Source organism: Crocodylus siamensis, chromosome 3 (genome assembly GCF_052110815.1).
Source record: "Crocodylus siamensis isolate JL-2025a chromosome 3, ASM5211081v1, whole genome shotgun sequence".
NCBI classification, from domain to species: domain Eukaryota; kingdom Metazoa; phylum Chordata; order Crocodylia; family Crocodylidae; genus Crocodylus; species Crocodylus siamensis.
Genome location: NC_143397.1, coordinates 1,921,922 through 1,944,848, shown reverse-complemented (window position 1 = coordinate 1,944,848; position 22,927 = coordinate 1,921,922). Strand labels below are relative to the sequence as shown.

The following is a 22,927-nucleotide window of genomic DNA, read 5'->3' as shown; positions in this document are numbered from 1 at the left end:
ACAATATCCCTTGACCCAGCACCCAGAAGTGCCTGGATGGCTTGGAGAAGACAGTGATATCAGTGCAGCCTGCTGGACCCATGCAGGGCAGAGAAAGCACCGGGCGAGAAGCAGAAGCAGTCCGAGAAGTAAAGGAAGGAAGCACGTGGTGAAGCCGCTGCAACAGCATCACAACGAGGATGCCAGGAGCCACGTGAGAAACAGAAGGCAAAGGGCTGTGACAGGAATAGGCCAGGGGGATCTGGCTGGTTTCATGCAGCTAGGGAGAGGGACACAGGGCAGGTGCAGCATGCCATGCTCCAGTAGCAGAGCCCACGTGGGAGTCTGGCACAGAGCGGGGAGAGCCAGAGAGCTGATATGCCATTCTCCTCTCCGACATGTCTTAGCACAGCAGTCATACCCCAGGGTTCACAGGATCCTGGAGCAATGGGGCTGGAAGGGAGCTCTTGAGGTCACGTCTAGTCCAAGCCCTGCCGGGGGCAGGATCAGCCCTGTCCAAACAAGCCCAGACACATCCACTGTCCAACCTCTAAGTAACACGACATAGACCCCCTGACAGCACCAGGCATCACACCTGACCTAGCCACAAGGAAAGCAGGGGGGCATGGCCACCAACATCCCACTGCTGCAAAGCGGGGGGGTCATAAACAATCCAGAGACCCCAGACAGGGGCCGTGCCCCCGCTGCAGAGGAAAGCAAAACCCGCCAGTCTGGACCAGTCCGAGCAGGGGGGAATCCCTTCCTGACCCCAATGCAGCATCAATCTGACCTTCAGCAGAGGAGCAAGACTGTCTAACCAGGACCCTCCAGCTTTCATCCTAGCAGGAGCACCTGCACAGCCTGATCTCAATCTCTGTGGCTGTAGACACTAATTCCCACAAACCCCTGCAACTGTCCTGCATGGTCACAATTAAGGGGTCTCATTGCACCTTAGCTGATGCGCAATAAGCACCCCTATGCTCACTCCTGCTCCACCACGAGAGCTAAGCCAAGGCCCCTTTGCTCCAGTTCAGTCAGGGGTAAACTGCTCTGATTTCTCTCTCCCTGCAGACTCAGGCATTACAGGTCTGCCAGCAGCTGAAAGGCATCTGGGAACTGCAGGCTCAGAGCAGCGCTCCGGTGACAGCGGGAAAGGAGCGTCCCTGAAAGGGGAAGAGAAACAAGCTGAGTCAGCGACAAGCTGCAACGCAGCCGCAACGGGGCCCTGGACAAAGCAGGCACCGGAGAGCAGCTCCAGCTGACGGGTTTGTGCAGCAGCGCAGGCTCTGGCGTGTGCCAGAGCCAGGATGGGCTGGCCGGGAGGTTTCTGAGAGCAGGCCAAACATGGGGGGGCATCTCCCCTGCCCCCGCACCCACCTTAGCTGCACAGAGGCATGAATGGATGCGGCACTGTGCCCCCAGGAGAGTCAGCGCGCGAAGGCAGATGGGATCCGTGTGGCAGGCCAGCCAGGGGACAACCAGAGCTCCCCACCCAGATGGAGCAAAACCAGCTGCTTTTGCTGGTCTGTCCACAGCCCTGTAGGGCAACTGGATGCCGTCCACCCTCTGAGGCCGGGTCGGGCCAGGAAGAGGAGAGCTGCCAGACCTTCGACTGCACGTCGTCCCTGCTGGAACTGAGCAGTGCTCTGACCCCCAGCTCCCTGCACGACGGGGGGCTGCCCACCTCTTAGGGTGGAACCGTGGCTTGCAAGGCACTACAGGTCCCAGCATGCAATGGTGCCTGGGCCAGCTGCTCAAATACAGGGGAGCAGCATTGCATGTTGGGACTAGTAGTTTCCCACAGGGCCTCTTGCAAGACACAGGGCCCCGCTACAACAGACGTAGCTTTGCTGCTGTCCTGCGAGCTGCAATGAGGCTGAAAAACCTCATTTCCATTGTGAGCCGCCTTAATCCTCCCAACCCAAAGCCCTTTATAATGCACCACATTAGAGACTGGCAACATGGAAACCAAACAGGCAAATGGCTCCTGTCTAGCTCCAGCGAGGAAACCCTGAGCACAGCATTCCAGGACCCCAGCCCCAGGTTCAACAGCACCGGCAAAGGCTGTTGGATCTGGGACATGCTCTCCTTAGCTTGCCACAACCCAGGTTGCTCCCTTTCTACACACGCACAATCTGACAATTCCCAGGGGCTCAGCCCCTCTCCACATTCAGGGTTTCCTCCTGACCAGAGCTGGCCCCCACATTTCACTGCCTCTTCTTCCCCAAGGACAGCGCACGCTCAGTCAAATATGCTAAAAGCGGACCTAGGTCTGCACTGCAGTTCTCAGCAAGGTGCATCAGAAAGGCATCACCAGTGATATCTTTACATATTTAAAAGGTACTATGATAAAAAATACATATACCCATACGCATACATACAATATATATATGTACACACACACACACGACTGATACAGTGGTGCCCAAATATGAGAGGCTACACACACACACACACACAAAACCTCTCGCATTTGGGCACTACTGTATCGGTCACACACACACGGCAGTGGACAGAACGGCACATCTCCAGCTCCTGAAACTCAGGTCTCACGAGTTAAGTCAAGTCCTATGGTAAACAGGACCCACTGGATTTTTCCGGCCCAATTTTAACAAGGTATTTAGGCACTTACAATGATTTTCAAAGACCCCCGGCTGCCCCAGCCTCACTGAGTTACTCAGGACACTGGGAACCTGTTCAGGAGCTTCTGAAGAGTCCACAAAGCATTTATTGACGCTACTACCTGTATAAACAGCTTTACAGAACTGAGCTTCTGGGTGAAGAAGAGCACTTTGTGCTCGAAAGCCGGTCCAGTATCCCTCCAAACAGCTCCTTCTTGTGCATTTCCTGGATCGCCACAGTCCAACCCTACTTAAAAGCCTGCCCCTTCACTGCTACAATTCCAGGCCTCAGGGGCATCAATGCACAAGTCCACCCCCCGCAGTAGTTTACCGTGGTACGGGTGGTGGCTGAACAGTCCTGCAGCCTGGAGGATGTTATCTACCAAGACAAACTTCCCGTCGCGCTCTTGCCCTAACGCAGTCTGGAGTGCCCCACTCCAAGGGCCTGGCTCAGCCTCCACAGGCCCCTTGGGCCTTGTGTCCCCTGTTGATTTCCTGAGCACAGCGGCCATTTCCACGTCCTGGTTCCAATCGTCGCTCAGCTGGTGACAGCTCTAAGTCACCACCAGCTGAAGCAGAGTTTGAACGCGTGACCTAGAGAAGAAAGATCCCAGCGCCCAGCTGACGGGGCCCTCCCCAGCAATACAGGCAGCCCTAATTAGACCGACCCAGCTAGCTAAAGGCAAATCCTGCTCTTACCTGCAGCTCCTGCAGACAGGAATCAGATCAGTGGACAGCTCTGGAAAGAGAAGGAAAAGGATGGCAGAGGCAGGAAACACCAGCAAACTCCTTCCCCACCCACCGCAGCCTCGGCTTGTTCCTGCCCCCAAACTCCCCAGCACGTGCACAACCCAGGGCCCGCACGGCACCCCCAGATCTGCCCCGCGGACCGTGGCAGCACGTGGAAGGGGCACTGCTGCTCACGCGCCTCTCTCAGACGGTGCCCGGGAGCACCGTTATCACCCACACTGATGTTCAGCCCCCAGACACCATCTACCCCCGACTCCCAGGGGGGCGGGGGGGAGCTGCACGTCTCTGAAGGGCGCAAAGAGACAGGCAGGTCAACGCAGCGCAAAAGCACCAGCCAAGCACGGTCCCGGATCAGGAGCATCAGGGAAACGGGGTGCCGCTCCATCCGCGCAAGTGCCGGAGAGGGGCCAGAGCCGGAGGAGGGAGAGCTCAGGGCACGAAACCCGGGAGAAGCCGGGGTGGGAGGGACCCCACGGAGCCTGGGAGCGGCCTCGCTGCCCGGCAGCCCGCGGACTACACGTCCCAGCGTGCACCGCGGCGCGCGCCGGCTGCTGCAAGGCAGGGGAGGCGCGGTGCATGCTGGGACTAGTAGTTCCCCCTCCCCGGGTGCTCTGCCGCGGCCCCCCACACGAACGGGCACCCAGACAGCAGCCCCCGCGGCGTACGTCACATCCATGACACCACAAACGTAACGGGGCACGGCCATACAAGCGGCCGCGCAGCCACACGGGGCGGGCCCCGCTCAGCACCCACCGGCGCCAGCAGCCGCTCCCCGCCTCTAGCCGCCGCTTCCGGGTCCGCCTCCCGCCGCGGCCCCGCCCCCCGCCGCTCATTGGCGGGCCGGCGAGGCCGCAGCCAATGGGGGGAGGGCGCTGGCCCGCCCCCTCCACGTGCGGCTATGTGATGACAGCGGGAAGAGGCGGGGCCCAGGGGCGGCGGCTGCCTATTGGCTGGATGGAGGGGAGGGGCGGGGCCGAGGTGGCCGCAGAGGACCCCGAGTTTCAACGTGACCCTTCACCTCTGACCTCTCCCCCCCATGAATCTGTCTCTGTATCTCGCTGTGTGGGAATACATATAGCTATAAATATTATATCAATTATATAAAATACACATAAAATATTTAAATATAGATATAAAATATAGAATATATCTTTAGATAGATAATATATAATATATACATATATTATATATATGTAATATTATATTTCTATCTAATATATATAATCACTAGCTCTATAGATGATTATTAATCTACCTGTATCATTTCTAGCTCCTACCTCCCCACCTATATCATCTATATATTGCCTCCAGCTCCATATAGGCATACCTGTCCTGTCTACATCAGCTCTAGATAGCTCTGTATCTCTAGATGCATCCGCAGAGATGGACACGGTATAGATAGGTAGGTGCACAGTCATCTATAGAGATGATGTCAATACATAAAGATTCACATAAATGCAGAGGTGGAGGTACCGAGAGACAGATAAATAGATTGATCGATCGATTTTATTAAGGCCGGGGTGCCTTCTGGGCTCTCCACAGCCCTGTAGGTAGTTAACTCACCCCAGGGAGCTGGCCTGCAGCAAGCGAGGTGCTGCCTCCCCTCCCCTCCCTTATATAGATAAGAATAAAACACTGCCCAGCAAAACTACCCTCACCCCTGACACAGCCCCCATCACCCCCGACCCTGCCGCAGGGCAAGCAGGGGCCGCCGCTGCCAACGTCCTGCTGCTGCAAAGGGGTGATAGATGCTCCAGAGATCCCCACTGCAAAGGAAGAGAACCCCCCCCCCCCCGGTCTGTACCACTGTGACCAGTGGGGGAAAATCCTTCCTGCCCCAAATGTGGTGTCAGTGGGTGCATCGACACGTGCAATTAGCACGCAGGAATAAACTCGGGTGCAGTTCACATCAGAGTCAGCCGCTCCTAGGTACACCGTCCGCACGTGTGCCGGGGACCGCAGCAGTTTGAGCCAGGGCGAGCAGCCCTAGGCTGGCAGGGGGTCCAGAGGGTGAGCTCTGGGTGGCAGCATCAGGCAATGGAGGGGCTGGCTGGGGCACCAGGGTGCTATGGTGCGGGGCTAGGCGGCAGTCAGCTCCCACACTGTAGCACCCCGATGCCCTGGCCAGCCCCGGGCACTGTGTATACCTGCATTTTGGTGAAGTAAATTACTCCACTGTAGGATAGTGCTTGTCCTGGACAGTACTATCCCACGGCAGAGTGAATTTCTTTCACGCATCCTAACTGTGGCGTACGTGTAGAGGGTGACGCTTTACTGCGGAGATCTATATACAAGGTGTGTATATATCGCTATACTAGCCAACTGCCCATCAGGAATGATGGGGGAGGGGGTCAGGGATAGAGCGCCACCACCCACCACCCCGCACCACTGCTGTCCCCCAGGAGCAGGCGGGTTAGCTTGCCCCGCCATCCTCTCCGCCCCCTCGGCCAGCACCCCACGCCACCACCACCTGTCGGGAGCAGGGCTGGGGGGACCGGTGCCCCCAATCCAGCTGCTCTGTCCCCGCTGCCCGGTCAGTGCTCCGCCGGGCCGCCGTCTCCTCCCCAGAACACTCTTGGAGCACTCTGATTGGTTATTTCAGACAACCAATCAGAGTGTGAATAAAGCGTTATGGGCAGACAGACAGACTTAGGCTTTTATAATCTTAGAATGTATGAACATGGATTTAAATATAGGTTTCCCTCGCCAAACGCTGGGGTTAAGTTGCTGAAAGTTCCCGTGGTTGGCAAGACAAAAGGCCTACGGGAGAAATGGCAGGCGGTGGGCTGATGCGCAGCCACAGAAAACCGTGGTTACTCTAAACTGCATACCGTGGTTGCCGAAATGGTGTATAGAATATTAACCCACGGATACTCAAAACCGTGGTCGATGAAGGAAACCTATACCTAAAGCTGGCTGTCTATGAAGTCTTCCTTTTCCTGGACCCTTGCACGTCCGTGTCTATTCTTTATCTGTAGTCTGTATCTACACAGGGTTATAGATACAGATATAGACAAGCTTTGGTTCACCTATAAGGTGCAAATCTGCCCTGCTTTCTGCTGCAAGTAGCTGCCGTATGGAGCACTGGAGCCCATGAGAGAGGGCGTCCTCCTCGCCCAGACATGGGGACTCCTGCCTCCATTGCAGCCCAGCCCGCTGCGGGACGCAAGCATGTCTCCGTCCGCCGCTGGAGCAGCCCGTGGCTGTTTGCTGTGTGGGCAGGGGAAGGTGTGCGACACCCGCTGCAAGTGGCCTCGGTGCTGCTGGGGCTGGTGGATGCTGGGATGTGCTGACGTGGCACTGGCCCACGGCACTGCCAGCTGCTCTGTCCTACGTGCCCCACTCCCAAAGCAGGGGCCCCGGGATGTGATGGCCCCTCTGCAGACCACCTCCCCGCTTTTTCTCACGGCTGTTCTTTCCCCGTCCCTGAGTGCAGGGTGGTGGCTGGACATGTGCTGCCTGCTACGAGTCACCCATGTGGGGCTTGCAAACCTTTGGGAGGGAGCCCAGGAAGGGGAGGGGACACGGCATAAAGCCTCACAGCTGCTCCAGAGGGACAGCTGCACGCGCCCCTGGAGTGTCCCCTTACAAACGGGGGCATGGGCTAGTGACGCGGCCTGTTTCTGGGCTGCATGGTCCTTGGGGCTTCCCTCAGACGGGCACGTTTGGCCGGCTGCCCCAGTGAGGTCACCCCAGGGCGAGCGTGAGCACGCGCGGGGAGCTGCCACAGCCTCTCCTTGGGGTGGGGCACAAGCTGCTCAGCCAGTTCTGCAGCTTGCCCTCCCCCCCGGATGCTGCGGCCCGCAAGACGTGGGGCAGGAGGATCACCAAGAAGCACCTGACCACGAGCAGTAGAGGGCAGAGACCACCGTGGCCTGTTCCTTCGGCCTGGCCTCCTGCTGCTGATGTGCCAGTTAAATAAACCCCTTGGGTTGGGGTTTTACATGGGGCTGGTCCATGGGTAGCACCCTACCACAGGCAGGAGCACTGGTATAAAGGTGCCGGGGACCGATGCAGCTGCGGGCACAAGTGGCGCCCCTCCAGGCACTCTCCCATCCGCCTCGTGCTCACACTCCCGTGCTCCAGTTTCAGGCTCGCTGAAGTCTGGGTCTTATCTCTCCCCAGGGGGAGAGTGGATGCAGCTGCCTCACTTCTCTCCATCCTCTTCTCCCCAGCGTTGTCCACAAGGGAACGGTCTCCAGCACTGGACAACGCGCAGAGCCACCTGCTTGGCTCAGACACCTGGAGAGAGAGAAGGGCAGCCTGGAGCCTGGCGGAGCAGCCCCGGACTCCCGGTTTCCCTCCCTGAGCTGGAGGGCAAGCGGCTGAGGGGCTGGAGCCTGCCTCCTGCCTCCTGCCTGTTTGGCTGCAGCACTTTTATGGTGAAACCAGGCCCTCCCTGCCCTGCCCAGTGCCGCACTCCCAGGTGTGATGACCTGAGCTCGTAGGGGGACGAGTTCCCCGGACACCTGGTCCTTGCAGTCTGGCCACCCCTGGAGCACAATTCATGTCACGGTCGGTAGCTGCTCATGCAATGCTGCGCTGTCTGGTACTGTCTGGACGCTCTCTTTGGAGACGGACGTATCGCAGCGCATTGATGGAGTCCGTCTCCGGCTGTGCAGAGCCGCACGGGGAGGGCTCTGGAAGGCAAGCCCCGCTCGGAGTATGTGCCCCTCGCAGTGACTTCCCTGGGCAGCGCCGGATGCTCCCATCGTAGCACCGAGCACCAGGGCCTGGGATCTGTGTCCCCGTGGGCAGGCGCTGGGGCTGGGGGTCCAGGCCCCCGAGCTTTGTTGCCTGCATCTGCACAGGGACAGTGGCAGCAGCCCCTGGCAGGCCCCGGGGCAGTGGGCTATCCTTGCCCACGGTCTGCACTGAGCATTGGCTCCTGGAAAGGGAGGGGAAACTCGTCCTCAGCTCTGTGGGGCCCAGTGGGGCAGGTGTGAGCTGGCTGCAGTCCCTGCGCTGCACCAGGTTCTTCCCTGCCCCTCGTTTGCTCCTCAGGGTCTGGCCCATCTCTGAAGAGCCCCTCCCTGCGAATCGCGGCACCCCAGGCTATCCGCAGACCTCCGGGCACCTCGCTCCACAGGTCAGCATAGTTTTCACAGAGGGGGAAATTGAGGCACCCAGGAGCAGTGACATCCTCGAAAGCCTCCCCACTGTCAACTCAAGTCCCAGGGTGGTGCTCTACCCACTGGAGCACACTGTCCCCTTGATCCTGCCCCGGGCACCCTACAGAAGGGGGCCTGGGAAGCCAGACCTAGGGTTTGGCTGAGGGCAGGGCTCGGGCTCTAAAGCTGGGCAGCAGCATCGGCAGCGCGTAGCCCATGCAGGGAAGAGACCTGCTGCCCCCCCGTGCCCAAGCAGCAGAAGCACACTTTTTTCTTCCACGTTCCAGCTCAAATCAGCCAAATCATCTCCAAAGCCTCCATGAACCACACCAACCGAGCAGGCAGACCTCAACTGTTCTCAACACCATGCACGGCGCTACGACTGGCGAGCATCCTTCGTCCCAGGGTCTCGTCCTGGGACCCAAATCCCCTGGCAGGCATCCTACGTGCAGGCCCAAGCCTGGAGGTCTTGGGATTTGGATGCCCCCGCTTGAGCTTAGCCCACAAGAGGCCGTCTACACTTGACCTGAGCCAAAAGGATGGAAGCACACATTTCCTGGGGAAACCCAGGCCCCAGCTAAAAAAAGCCCCATGCCCGATGCATGGACCACAGAGGTGCCCTCCCCTGTCCCTAGGAGTGGGTGGTTGCATCTGCCAGGAGCAGCACAAACCCTGTCCCCACCTCACCTTGGTGCTGACCCAGGGCAAATGCTGGTGCCTGAGAGAGCAAACCCTTGGCTGGGGAGCTCTGTCCTGTTTCTGAGGCCCAGGGTCCAGCCTGGATGTCCCGGGACTGCTCTGCTCCCTGCCAGGGGCCCTGATGCCTGCTGAGGATAAACAGCTTCGGGTTCCCACTGAGGGGGGCTGTCGGGATCACTGCCCCAGAGGTCATCCCCTCGCTGCTCCTTCTGTGCAAGGAAGTAGCTGTGGGAGAGCCCCTCGTTGCAGGTCATTGGCCCTGCAGTCTCCCAGGGGAGTGGAGGTCAGTGACCAGCTAAGGGCGATTCCTCGCTAGAAAGCAGGCGTGCCCTTGCCCATGGCAGCTGGCACATGCTGAGACTCGGTGAGGTCCTGGTGCAGACAAAGCTGTTTCCAGCATTCGCTCCACGAGTGGGACGAGGTCAGGACTGGGGCAGCCCAGGCTTGGACCTGACCTGCCCACCCAAGTCGCAGCAGCCCCCAGCACCAGATGCTAGTCACCACTGCTACGCCAGTGCCAGGTGACGATGCTCCTTTTCCTCCTGGGGATCCTGCCCCAGACAAACCCAGTGTCCAGCCTGTGAGCAAAACTACTGCCAACGCTGACACAACACCAGACATGACCCCAACCCTGCCACAGGGAAAGCAGGGGGTTGCAGCAGCCAACGTCCTGCTGCTGCAAAGGGGTGATAGATGCTCCAGAGATCCCCACTGCAAAGGAAGACACCCCCCCCCCCACAGTCTGTACCATTGTGACCAGTGGGGGAAAATCCTTCCTGCCCCAAATGTGGTGTCAGTGGGTGCATCGACACGTGCAATTAGCACGCAGGAATAAACTCTGGTGCAGTTCACATCAGAGTCAGCCGCTCCTAGGTACACCGTCCGCACGTGTGCCGGGGACCGCAGCAGTTTGAGCAAGGGCAAGCAGCCCTAGACGGGCAGGGGGTCCAGGGGGTGGAGGCATCAAGCAGCAGAGGGGCACCAGGGTACTATGGTGCGGGGCTAGGCAGCAGTCAGCTCCCACACTGTAGCACCCTGATCAGCCCCGGTCACTGTCTACACGTGCATTTTGGTGAAGTAAAGTACTCCACTGTAGGATAGTGCTTGTCCTGGACAGTCCTATCCCACGGCGGAGTGAATTGCTTGCGTTCATCCTAATTGTGGCGTATGTGTAGAGAGTGACGCTTTACTGCGGAGCTAGTTAGCCAAGTCTGCAGCAAAGTGCCTGTGTAGGTGCGCTCAGACCCTGAGCACAGGCCACTCCTCTCTCCTGGGGAGCCAGCAGCAGGGCTGTTGCCTTTCCCCTGGAAGGGGTGGGGTTGGCCTTCCTACCTGCTGTTGAAAATAGAGGAAAGGAGCTGATAAAGGTGGGTTATGGCCTGAGAGAGCACCTGCCAGCTGGCAAGGGAAGCCAGTGGGGGCTGGGTACTTATCATCTCCACCTGGGTGAGCCCCACCCGGCAGCCCCAGGTGAAGCCAGGTGCGGGCAGGCATTGTGCATGGGACGCAGCGCACAGCAAACACCTCCCTGACGTCAGCCCGGCCCTAGGGTGAAGGAGGGTTGGCAGACAGGCCGTACGTTGGCAGGCAGACTTGGCAGGAATGCCTCGCAGCGCACGGGGCTGTGCCCTGCTTCCCTTCCAGGACGCAGCCAGGCTCATCTCACAGTTGCCTGGGTCCCGGGGTCCTGCTGCTCCTTGCCCATGGTACTTCCAGCCAGCTTGTCTCCGGCCACCGCTGCCTGCTCCCCTTCTTGTGCCACCTCACTGCACTCCTGGCTGCTCCTGAGGCCAAGCCCGGGGGCTTAGCATCCATCTGCAGGGCCCCCCACTCTGCAGAAGCTGGAGGCAATGCGCTCTCCACCACGGTGGGGATGATGAATGGGTGGAGATGGGCAAAGCTGAGCCAGGGCTGTGGCTTTTTGTGGCAGCGGCCAGGACTTGCCTGTTGCAATAGCCAAAAAGGAGGGATGCCAGCCACAGGAGAGTGGCTGAGGTGGGGAAGGGCCTGGTCCTGTGTCTGTACCCAGTCAGCCCAGCACTGTGTTACCCCTGTCATCTCCCAAATCAACATGCAGCTGTGGAGGGGTTGGCTGCAGAGCCCAGCCAGCGTAAGGTCAGAGGCAGCCTTGTCTCTGTGCAGGATGGCGGGGGGACAGCTCGTGACTTTGGCTGCACAAGGGGCTGTTGCTGTCACCAGCTCTTCGGCGCAGGGGTGTGGGGGCTCCTGGCACTGTCCTGCGTCCTCCCAGACAGATGCACAATGTGACAAATCCACAGAGTCCTACTCCTGCCTTCACTGCCCATGGGGCCCACCGGCTGGGCCCCTCCAAGCACCTGGCACCTCCCTGGAGAGCAGAGCCCCAGGGCTGGGCTCAGGCCCTTCTCCCTGGCCATGCCCCTGCTCCGTGCAGTGCTACTGCCTGCCAGCGGCAGGTGGCAGCAGGCTCCAGTCGATTATCCCCATGCCGAGGCTCGGGGACCGCTCTGCTCCAGATGGTTTCCTTGCCTGGCTCAGTCCACCTGCAGCCCAGCACGGAGCCTCCCTGCGTGTGAGCAGGGGTGCACACAGGACCGGTGGGAAGGCTCCCTCTCAGCTGGCCAGGCTGGTCCAGATGCTCTAACTCAGCCCCTGAGGTTGGATAGGTGCAGCCCCCCACTCCAATGACTCCCTGTGCAGCCCTAGTGCTTTACCTGAGCCAGACCTCCCTGCTGGGCCCAGAGAAGGGCCCTGTGCACCGCTGGCCATGTGCCACGATCTCTTCACCATGCCGGGGAGATTACCCAGAGATGTCTTATCTGCAGTCATTGTCCTGCTTCTTCCCATGCCCGGGAAGATAGCCCCTGGTCTTTCAGTCTGATGTGTGATGGGACATGTATGCCTGCCTATGCAGCTGCTGTGGCACGGCTAGGAGAGGTGGCAGGGGGACAGGGATCCTGGCATGGCCCTCTCGCCCCAACCACCTAGGAGCCCCGGGGGCTTGGCGGCTGCATAGGAACCCCCCTTGGAGACAGAAGCAGCTCCCCATTCCCAGGATTTCCAGGGCCCTGATTGCCTGCAAGGCTGAGGCCGCATCCTGTAAGAGCACTGAGCCATGCCTGGTGCAGCAGCCCTGCAGTAGCAAGGGAGGGGAGTTGCAAGGAGTGGCAGGGCTGTAATGTGCTGCTCCGGCTGGATTTCACCAGCCGCTGGGGCAGGAGATTTGGACACGAGCCAGTCTCTGCATCCCGGGCGACCATGGGTTGAAAATCATCATAGGAGGACCTAGATGCCTTCCCTACTTCATCCCCATCACTTGGGCCTTGGCCCCCTTCCAGGCTGCCCTTTGCTAGACCGTGGCCATGCATTCAATGCCTGACGGGGCTACAGATGTCCGAGCTGAAGGATGCCGAAGGATGTGACAGTGGCAGGGGGCCAAAGCCCCCCATTGCCGAGCCAGGACAGCGCGCTCTGAGGGCCTGTTGCCATCACAGCCTTGCTGCAAAGACAGCAGCCCAGGCTGGGGGAACAGGCTGGAGTTGCTCCCTCTCCTTCCCATCCCAGTGCAACCTGCTGCCTGCTCTTGCAGATGCTTTCTTCCCCCCATGTGCAAGGGCTGTGAATAGGCATGAGCCCCACTTTCAGTAGGAGGCCATAGGGAGAAGCACCAGAGCCTTCAACTTGCTGCATGTTCCTAGTGGGGAAGAAACCCAGGACAGAGGGAGCTGCTGAGGGAGGTGGAGAGGGCAGGTGGCAAGGAGGGGCTGAGCAAGCTACCACCAGCAATAGGGGTTTGATCCTGGCATCTCCTCAACAGAGGAGTGATTTGAGCCTCATCACCCCTTGTGCAGGGCAGGCATACTGTAGCAGGGCTGGGCAGAGAAACTACCTTTCCATGCACACAGCTACATGAGCATGCATGCCTGTGCTAGGGTTAGCAAGCTGGTTGTCTCTGGTGGGTTATGGAATAGAGAGAGATCCCACACAATTTACTGATTCCTTTGATGCGCCTGGCTGGGGGAGTATTTGGTTGATTGCACGATTTCACAATGATTGCACACTTAATTCATACAACACAATTTTATTTTAAAATTCCTTGCTATGCATATAACACTGCTTAGCTTTAAGAAAAACCACAAACATTAAGAACACAATAACTACATATATTAGAAACAATGCTCCAAACCCACTTCCTTCCCAAACAATGCTATAAGAATTAATATTACAAAAACAACTACAATTGCAAGAAAAGGTTATTTCTCATGGTATACTTACAATCCTAGAATTCCTAGAAACCAAATCCCCAAGGATACTTCCATTCTTTAGTGATGGTTTTAGGGTTGGTCTCAGCAGTGATAGGAACAAGTCCCCTTCCTTCAGTCCCACTCGGGCGCTCCAAGGCTTCAGCGTGAACGGGAGGTCTTTTTCGCAGAAAGGGCGGTTCAGGTGATCAGTCTGATCCGGCTGCACTTGCGGCTTCTTCCTTTGGTGTTCTGCAAGTGAGGTTACCTCCAAACTGGGACTGAAGGTTACAGGTTATATACTGGGTGAGTTGCCGTCTTGGGTCCCTCCAACCCAAACCTGTCACTACTCCCAAATTTGAGCTCAGATCTTTTACCAGATTTTTGCTGGGTGGTCAGTTTGTAGTCTTGCTTTTTGGAGATTTTCCATAACACCGCTGTGACCTCTTTTGCCAACTCCTTTTCCAGAAGCCCCTAGGTTTCGATCTCTCAGAATGATTGCCCAAGGGCCGCTTTTAGGTTAACTTTGTGAAAGGCCTCTAGAGATAAAATTCAGAATCAAGACATTCACCATCTAGGCAAAAACAAGCAATAACCCTAGATGAAAAGATGAGCCTTGCCTTTTTTTCTAAACCGGCTAATGGGTATTTATTACAAGTATTCAAACTATTACATTCGATATGACACTGGTCAACTGACTGCATATATCTGACCTGTCAAAGGTTATAGCATTTTTCTTCCAATGCCCAGGGAAGAAAACTACATTTTTTGTAGTTTTCTTGACAGAAATACGATTTTTTACTGTTTTTTGACATATTTAATGGGAAAACTGTGCTTTTTCTGTGTATTATTTGCACCTATGGGCAATTTTTTGCAATTTTTGACTGATATTTGACTGGTCTATTGACTGAACTTTATTTGACCAGTCAAATACCCAACCCTAGCCTGTGCAAACACTGACATGCATGCACACCCAAGCATGCATGCGCATGTGAATACATACATATGAATAAGCCTATGTGTGCTCGCACACTACAATGGAGACCAGGGGGCTTAGGTAACACGGTGTCTCATCACAGGTCACAACCACATAATCCATTTTACTTTCTCTGTCTGGGCACCGCAGCTCTGTCTGCTCCGCTCCAGTCTTTGCTTCCAAGTTGTAGCTGCCCGGGGCCCTCTGCTTCTTGCAGCTCCCTAGCGCAACACTGCTGACAGACATCCCTGTGAAGGCTGCTCCCTGCGATGCAGTGCCACAGAGGGGCTCCGGATGGGGCAAGGCAAGCCCCTCTTCTTGGGTGCTTTGGTGCTTGGTGCTGGTGCCTGGCTTGGCAGAGGTGCCCACGTGACTGCTCTGCACTCCAGCCAACACTCTCAATCCCCTGCTTGGCTCCAGAGAGGACTGAGGATTAACCCATGCAGAAATCCCTGCCAGCTGTGGGGCAGGGGCTTCCCATGCAGAGTGGGTGCCCAGGAGAGTGGAGTCGTGGGGATGAGGCTCAGGCATTCCCCGGTGCACTGGCAGGCTATGCAAAGCCCTCTTCCAGCATGAAGCCTAGCCAGCCCTGTGCAATGCTGAACAGGACAACAGGTCCTGGGAGCTCACACTGGGGCAGACTGTGCCCCATTGACGAGAGGTTTGGGCTCCCTTCCTGTTGCTGCTGCTGCAGTGTGCTGTGCGACCCCACTAGGCATGGCGGCAGGGTGCAGTGGGGGAGCACAAAGTGCTGACAACAATGGTATAGAGCCCCATTTCCAGTGCCAGGTCATGCCCCTGGGGCAGAAACAACTTCAGGCAGAAAACTAGAGCCATGGGGCTGGAAGGGAGCTCCAGGGGTCACATCTAGTCCAACCCCTGCATGAGACGGCATCAGCCCTGTGCAAACCAGACCAGGCAAATCCATCATCTAAACTCTTAGTAAAAGTACTGTCAACCCTGACACATTGCCAGACATCACACCTAAACCTGCCTCAGGTAAGACAGGGGGATCAAGAGATCTCAGGTAGAGGGCAAAACCTTCATTAGAGGAAAGCAACCTCCGCCCGCCCCAATCTGTACCAATGTGACCGGGGGAGGAAATTCCTTCCTGACCCCAATACAACATCGGTTTGACTGAGCTGGGCAGCAAGACCCTCTAGCCAGAAACCTCCAGCTTTAGTCGCAGCAGGAGCATCGGCTCAGCCCAGTCATGATCCCCAGCCTTGGCTGCACCCAAGCCCCAGCTCAGTCTGAGCTGCACAGTGCAGGTGGTATCATCACATCAAGTGTGGAAAAATCACATCCTTAACTCCAGGAGAGCAGGATTGGCTGCATCACGGGGGTGGGGGCAAGCCAAGGAAGATGAGCCCCCCTAGAGATGTGGGTGCCCAGGGGAAACTCAGCCAGGGGAAAGTCCTGCAGCATCTCTGCAGGGAGCCAGGGAGAAAGGCAGAGCCTCCATGAATGATGCCAAGAGAAGGCAGCTCCAGGAACATCTGGACTGGCCAAGTTCGCCGATGACACCAAACTTTGGGGCAAAGCATCCACGCCAGAAGACAGGCGGGTGATCCAGGCTGACCTGGACAAGCTCAGTAAATGGGCAGACAAGAACCTGATGGTGTTTAACACCGAAAAATGCAAGGTTCTCCACCTTGGGAGGAAAAACCTGCAGCACCCTTATAGGCTCGGCAGTGCTACGTTGGATAGCACTACAGAAGAAAAAGACTTGGGGGTCATCATTGACCACAAGATGAACATGAGCCTGCAATGCGATGCTGCGGCTAGTAAAGCGACCAAAACACTGGCTTGCATCCATAGATGCTTCTCGAGCAAATCCCGGGACGTCATTCTCCCCTTGTACTCGGCCTTGGTGAGGCCGCAGCTGGAGTACTGCGTCCAGTTTCGGGCTCCACAATTCAAAAAGGATGTGGAGAAGCTTGAGAGAGTCCAGAGGAGAGCCACGCGCATGATCAGAGGTCAGGAAAACAGATCTTACGATGACAGGCTGAGAGCCACGGGACTCTTTAGCCTGGAAAAGCGCAGGCTCAGGGGGGATCTGATGGCCACCTATAAGTTTCTCAGGGGTGACCACCAGGATCTGGGGGAACGTGTGTTCACCAGAGCGCCCCAAGGGATGACGAGGTCGAACGGTCACAAACTCCTGCAAGACCGTTTCAGGCTGGACATAAGAAAGAATTTCTTTACAGTCCGAGTCCCCAAGGTCTGGAGCAGTCTGCCAGCGGAGGTGGTTCAAGCACCTACATTGAACACCTTCAAGAGCAAATTGGTGCTTATCTTGCTGGGATCCTATGACCCCAGCTGACTTCCTGCCCTTTGGGCGGGGGCTGGACTCGATGATCTCCCGAGGTCCCTTCCAGCCCTAATGTCTATGAAACCTATGAAATCTTGGGATGCCAGCTCTCCCGACCAGTGTCAGGGGTGCTGTAGCCAGACACCAAGGAGAGGGAGTGACTGACCTCTCCAAGGGCATGTTCTGGCTGTCAGGAAGTCCCAGGAAGCCAGGAGCTGCCAAGAGAGATGAGCACTGTGGGCCACCCAGCCCTGCCCTGGGCTGAAGCAACCCTGGTCTGCGGTGAGCCAGCTTGGGGTCAGTCGTCCTCCTCTCAGACTTAGCAGAACAGGCTCTGCTTTCTGGCAAGCTGTGGAGCCCCTGGCTGCTGCTGGGCACTGGTGAGGGCAGAATGCGTCCTGCATCCGAGCCCTGGAAATGCAGGGGTGAAGCTGTCCGTGGAGTGGACACACAGGCACACAGACACCATGGCCTTGAGAGCAGCCACATAGGGCACCCCTGGGGTGCCTCGTTCCTGAGTTTGGTGAGGGCAAGTGGAAGGAGGCAGATGGGGTCTGTGCAGGAGCAGCCCCCCGGCACTGCTGAGGGACCAGGTGTAAGGGCTCATCTACACCACCGCAGCAGAGGGGCTGAGCACACCCTACCAAGCCGTGTCTGCAGGTATGCTCCATGCCCAGAAATGTGTGCCAGGCTCATCCCTCTGTGCCTGCTCTCAAGCCCTCCTGACACTGCTCCCTTCTAGTGCCAGACAGAGTCCGGGATGGGGAAGCAGGCTCATCCCACCAGTGTTAATGGTCCTGGGATTTCAGCTACAACCATTTCTTCCCATTTCTAAGTTCTTCCAGCTTGAAGCCAAGCCAGACCTCGACGCCAGCAGGAACCTTGCAGACCCTTATCGCAGTTCCCTGAATATAAACAGTCCCGTATGTCCCAGTCAAGCTGGCTCCGACTTTTGCTGACTTTGATAAACAGTTTTCCTAACAGCTAAGTCACGCTTTTGTTAGAGAGCAGAGGCCTCCAAACATCTTGTGCCCTTCTCGCTGTCCTTTGTCCTGCTTTATAATTAAGAAAGACGGCCTGGGAGGCCACGGTGCTTTCCTCATTAGCTTTGTCTACCCTCCTTTTCCTGGACGGCTCCATAAGGCTGAAGAGCTCGATCCATTACATTAGCAAGAATACAAGTGGCAGTGACGCTGTGGAAGTGGGAGTTGTTGGGCGCACTGTAAATCTGTGCTTTTTATTTGCTTTTTAAAATCTCGCTTTCCCTCAGAGGTCCAGCAAGAGTGAAATGCATCCTGTGCAGTCATCTTTCAGGAAGCTAATCAGAAACATCCTGATGAAGAGTTCATGAGTTTCTATTATTTTAATGCTTCCCTGGGCTACATCTCAGACTTACTGATTGACGTACTGGGTGAAATCTGTCAGGTGTGCAGAGCATGGAGCAATGGCATCATGGATACAGAGGTGCAGTTGGAAGAAACCACAGGCTCCTGCATGCAATGCCCTGCTTCCTTCTGAAGATCATGTGGCACACATCTCCACTGGCTGCATCCCACTGCTGACGAAGGTGATACCTGCATCTGCGCCCTTGTATATAAATGAGTTGTGCCGCTTGACTCCTGGGTGATTATTGTATGGCCACATTTGGACATTATGCCAAACCATGTGGGAGGCTATGAAAATGCTCTTAATTATTATTGATTTCTTATGTTAAGGTAGCATCACGAAGCTGAGCCCCACTGGGCCAGGCATTGTGCAAACATGTGCTGATGTTTGTTTCCAGGAGAGGATTAGTAACCAACTGGATAAAGTGCTTTGGTTCCAGAGACATGAGCTGGCTCCACAATTGTGCTGAAGGCTGTTCTCGGTGAATGGGTATCAGATCATTTGGGCTGGGGAGGTAAAAGTGGCTGGATGAAATTCTTTGCTAGCCACCCTGGTCCTTGTCTGCTGTTGGCTACAGAAACTGGCCCAATGGGCTGTTAAGTTTGGACTAACATTTAACCCTTTCTTTTGGACTTGTTTGAGATGTTACCATCCACGTATAAAACCAGAGACAACATGTGATTGCAACAGACAGGGGCAGCAGGTAGTATTGGAGAGACTTCTGTGATCAACAGGACAGGGTGTCATCATGGCACACCAGCTGCTGAATCACCCCTGACCTCATATTTAGGAATCTGGCATCAGGAGTAGTTTGCAATAGACTTGTTATTTTGCTCTTGTCCCAAATATGGAATCCAACTTGGCTTGGAGAAAAAGGTAGATAGATAGATAGATAGATAGATAGATAGATGAGGCACCTATGCAGGCTCCCATATCACTGGATGAGTTCTGACACTCAGCAAAGATCCCCGCACTCAGGTTAACCCTATCCTGCCTGAAGGCAGATTTCATATATAGCTGGTCTCAACCCCCAGGACTTTATGGTACTATTTGGTTGGAAGCTCAGCTAACCTGAAGGTTAATATGGCTGGTCTCTTCCAGGAGGTAAGAGGGGTGCATTGTCTTCAGGATGTTTAGATACGCTAAGAAGTCTCAGCAGTATCTTGAATGGTTTATTAACCTGTAATAATTGTATAGGAGCTCAGGTTTTATAAAATCTTCTACTAACACAAATGCATTATAACAAAGCATGGTTACCAAGCTATGATTTATCACCCTATGAACCACCATCAAGGTGCTGTGTGCACTCCTGTGATCTTACTGATGCATTGGGTCTGCTAATAAGCTTTCAGATGGCTTTCTAGCTCTGTTTAGTAATACTCTGGTTTCTCTTCAGATCGCATAAATCTTTCGCCTTTTACTAAAGATTTCCTCAAGCAAAGAATGTTAAAAATGTGGAGATTTTCCTAATGTTTTCAGATACCTGAAGTTAGTCAGCTGTGGAGAGTCCAGCTGCAGAAGAAAGGTTTGGATGGCAGTTCTGGAATGAAGCAGAGCGAGAGCGAGCAGTACTTACAGGTAATACCATCTCCCTTAGGCTAATAGATTTCTTCGCTGAGAGTTAGAAGGTAACTCTGGTGACGTATCCTGGTCCTGGATGAGTGGATGCTCTCTGAGACAAAACCTTGCTGTGGTCTCACTGTTCTCTGTGCTCAGGCTCCATTACTTTGTTCTGTATCTATGGTAACTTGTCTTTTAGCTTTGATGCATGCTTTTTTGCAATGACTGAAAATTACAGGCACAAAGGAAAAAACATCCATGCTGGCTGCTCAGTTGAGACATCACTTTCTGGTCTCCTCCAGTATTTCTGGTTCATATGAACAGAATAAAAATAGGAGCATAGGAAGAAGGCAGGATCCAAGCACAACTATTGCATGGGTCCCCAGACTCTGCTTTGTTGAAGGCTGCATTTGCCAAAAAGCTTAAGGACATACCTCATGTGTTTAAATTAAAATAGACTGAGGCCTTTTTCAACTTTGTACGGGGAGGAATGGCAGGGAGAAATTAGCACTCTCAACATGCTACAACCCACCCTAACAGAAGGTCAAGGGGCTGTCATAATAGAACTGATCATCTCCACAGGTCACACATCCTGACTGTAGGCATCCAGCGTAGGAAATGGTGCCTTTAACCTTTGTGTACTGGATAGCATGTACTTACTGAGGGTAAGGGGTGTAACTTATGCTTGTGAAATAAAGCTGGTTTACATATGCAATTCAGCCTGTTGCTCCAGGGCTGTAGTCCTGCTGTACCTACAGAAAGAGGTGTCCAGGATACACTGTGGGTCTAAAATACACCAAATGCATGGACAGGCCCAAGATACATTGATGCACACGTATCTAAGACAGCTGCTATTTCAGGGCATCCACACATCAGACAGAAACTTGGACATACTGGCCGCATCTGGTTAGTAAGAAGCAGAGCAGTTTGCGGCTGCCTTCACTCGTAGCCTGAGACTGCCAGTTGCAGCATACAACGAGCCCCAGGCTTGTTGGTTCACAATAGCAGTCCCATGCTGGGATCTGTAATTTGTACACACTGCACCTCATGGGTCTGTCCTGTGGTTTGTAGGTCGTGTATGGACTGCAAACTGCCCTTGGGTAACCATTGGGTCTGTATACTTCACACTTTGCTGCGTGCTCAATGACAGGATCTCCTGCAGGGAATAAGGAGGCCCATGCTTGCGGCAATCAGGCTGGCTGCATCACAAAAGGGTCAAATGCTATTGAGTCCAACCTGAATAGCTGGAAGTCTTTCCTTTCCCAGCAGTTGTAATGGAAAGGTCAGCTCCCATAGAAGCCATTCTGTTATGCAAAGGGCCTTTGCCAGGATGAAAGGAGCTGCTCTCACATCCCAGTCACCGTGCAGGGGGACCAGCAGTCTAAAAGCAGGCAGGCATCTCCGTGCCATCTGCATACCTTAGATACCTATGCAGCTACACTTGAAAGTAGCCTACCTTGCAACATGCTTATAGGTCCAGCACCCCCATAAGGTAAGGTAGTGTTGTTATCTTAATTTTACAGATGGAGAAACGAGGCATGAAGGGCAGATCCAAATTGATCCTGCCAGCTTCTCCCCTTTGGCATCACAACTCCTGTACAAGTTGTGCCTGAGTCCAGGACATGTAGCTTAGTGGTCAGAGCACTCAGCTGAGGACTGTCGCTTGCTCTCAGAGTGCCTCTGTTTCTTGTCCAATGACTAATGTAAAACAGAGACGCAGGGGCCCTCCCAGCCCTGTGCCTCTGGCCCCATGCTTGGCTTCCCAGTAGCTCAACTTCTTCCCCATGATTATTTTAGAGCCTAGTGGGTAGGGAACACATATCTGGGAAATGGAAAATGTGGTTTCAATCCCCTCAGGCTGAGATATGTCTAGTATCTGAGTCTTCCCCTCCTGAGCAAGCGCCCTAACTAGCAGGCTTCTAGGCAGAAGGTGGGTGAAGCAGAACCCAGTGCAGCTGGCATGTGACAGGTATGCACTGAGGATGCCTAACAGATCAGACCCCTCCAGGGCTTGGGCAGAGTTTAGGTGTCACTTCAACACCAGTCTGGATCATGATGCAGCTTAGGCAGGAACCAAGTACCTAGGCTTGCCCAGGAGCATGGTGAGAAGCCCAGTGTCAGCACATAGGGAACTGAGGAGTCTAAAGGGTGGGGGCTGCACAAATGCAGATGCCTGACACGCTTTGTGGCTGCTGGAGTGGAGTTCACCTGGATTATTCTGCAGACTAGACACCTAAAATCCACCTCAGTCCTATTCAGGTACTTCCAGAACAAAACTGGATCCAGCCCAAAGGAACCAAGTGGTTCCAATCGCTCTTTGGCCGAGCAGGGAATTGATTACAGGCCTGGTGCTGTGACTAATGGACCACCCCTTTCTTCCATCCATCCTAAGTTGTCAGGCCTGAAAATGTCTACATGAGAGCTCTGGAAGGAAAAAATCTAGGCCACTATCAGAAGTCTGGTTTGTCTGTCAGCCAGGACTGATTTCTCATTCGGGCTTACTACTATAAGGATTTCACAGTGTCCTCTTCAAAGAGCTGCCTCTTAAACCCAGTCTTCTGTTCCAGTTCCAGGGGTGGTGATTACAATCTGTTCCCAAGCTGTTCCAGGTGTGCACGTTATCCTTCACTACCTATGCCGAGCTGTTACACAGGTGCCATTTGCTACTTGCCGTAATCTGCCCCAGAGGAAGCTGCACTCCAGGGGTTGGTGGAGTGGTCCCTATGGCGGAAGAGTTGGGGTGTATTGGTGTGTGTATAAGGCCTTGGACAGTTGAAGAAATATAATATTTTATTATTGAACAAGGGAGTAAAAAGATCAGAAAAGCATGTTTATCTCCTTCTTTAAAGTTAATTGTCACGGTTGTTTCCTAAGGTTTCTCTTATCCTATCTGGAGTTTAGTCTACCTTCTGCATTCAATCCCTGCCAAATTTTATTTGGTAAATTTTTGGATTTTTTTTTTAACTTAGAACTTAATAAATAAAACCGCAAAGCACCAACCAGGTCTGAAACAACCTTCTTGTCAATTGTACAACAGGAAAATGATTTAACCAATCTAAACACTTTTTGATTTAAACTTTTGCTTTATATTTATTACATGCCAGGTTTTGGCTGGAACCATTTTGTAATGATAGAAATTCTAAACCCACAAAACAGGGAGGAACAGGAGACTGAGGAAGTTGACCTCAAACCTAATATAGCTGTGTTACTGCTCTGTTAATGGGGAAACTTCATAATTATGTAGCTATAAAGCAGCTGGTAAATGGAGTGCATGGCAGCCACCTATTTATAACTGTCGTGCTCAGCAACAG

The 22,927-nt window shown here is 54.6% G+C and overlaps 1 protein-coding gene and 1 pseudogene across 8 annotated transcripts in view; one reads left to right on the top strand and one right to left on the bottom strand.

Annotated features, from left to right (window-relative positions):
- The window catches only part of ATOSB (atos homolog B), a 44,363-nt gene extending 40,211 nt beyond the window's left edge, over positions 1-4,152 (bottom strand). For 3 of the 8 annotated variants that reach the window (XM_090037510.1, XM_090037523.1, XM_090037522.1), the window contains exons 1-2: positions 4,104-4,146; positions 3,300-3,339 (exon numbers count right to left, since the gene is read on the bottom strand). The gene's annotated coding sequence lies outside the window, so the exon portion shown is untranslated. Of the gene's footprint in view, positions 1-1,356; positions 2,628-3,299; positions 3,340-3,567; positions 3,852-4,103 lie in introns of those variants that run through there. The other 5 variants (XM_090037511.1, XM_090037517.1, XM_090037516.1 and 2 more) reach the window with 4 other exon arrangements.
- A 15,280-nt stretch (positions 4,153-19,432) lies between these two features.
- LOC149867897 (U5 spliceosomal RNA) lies at positions 19,433-19,557 on the top strand (annotated as a pseudogene).
- Positions 19,558-22,927: the final 3,370 nt, after the last annotated feature.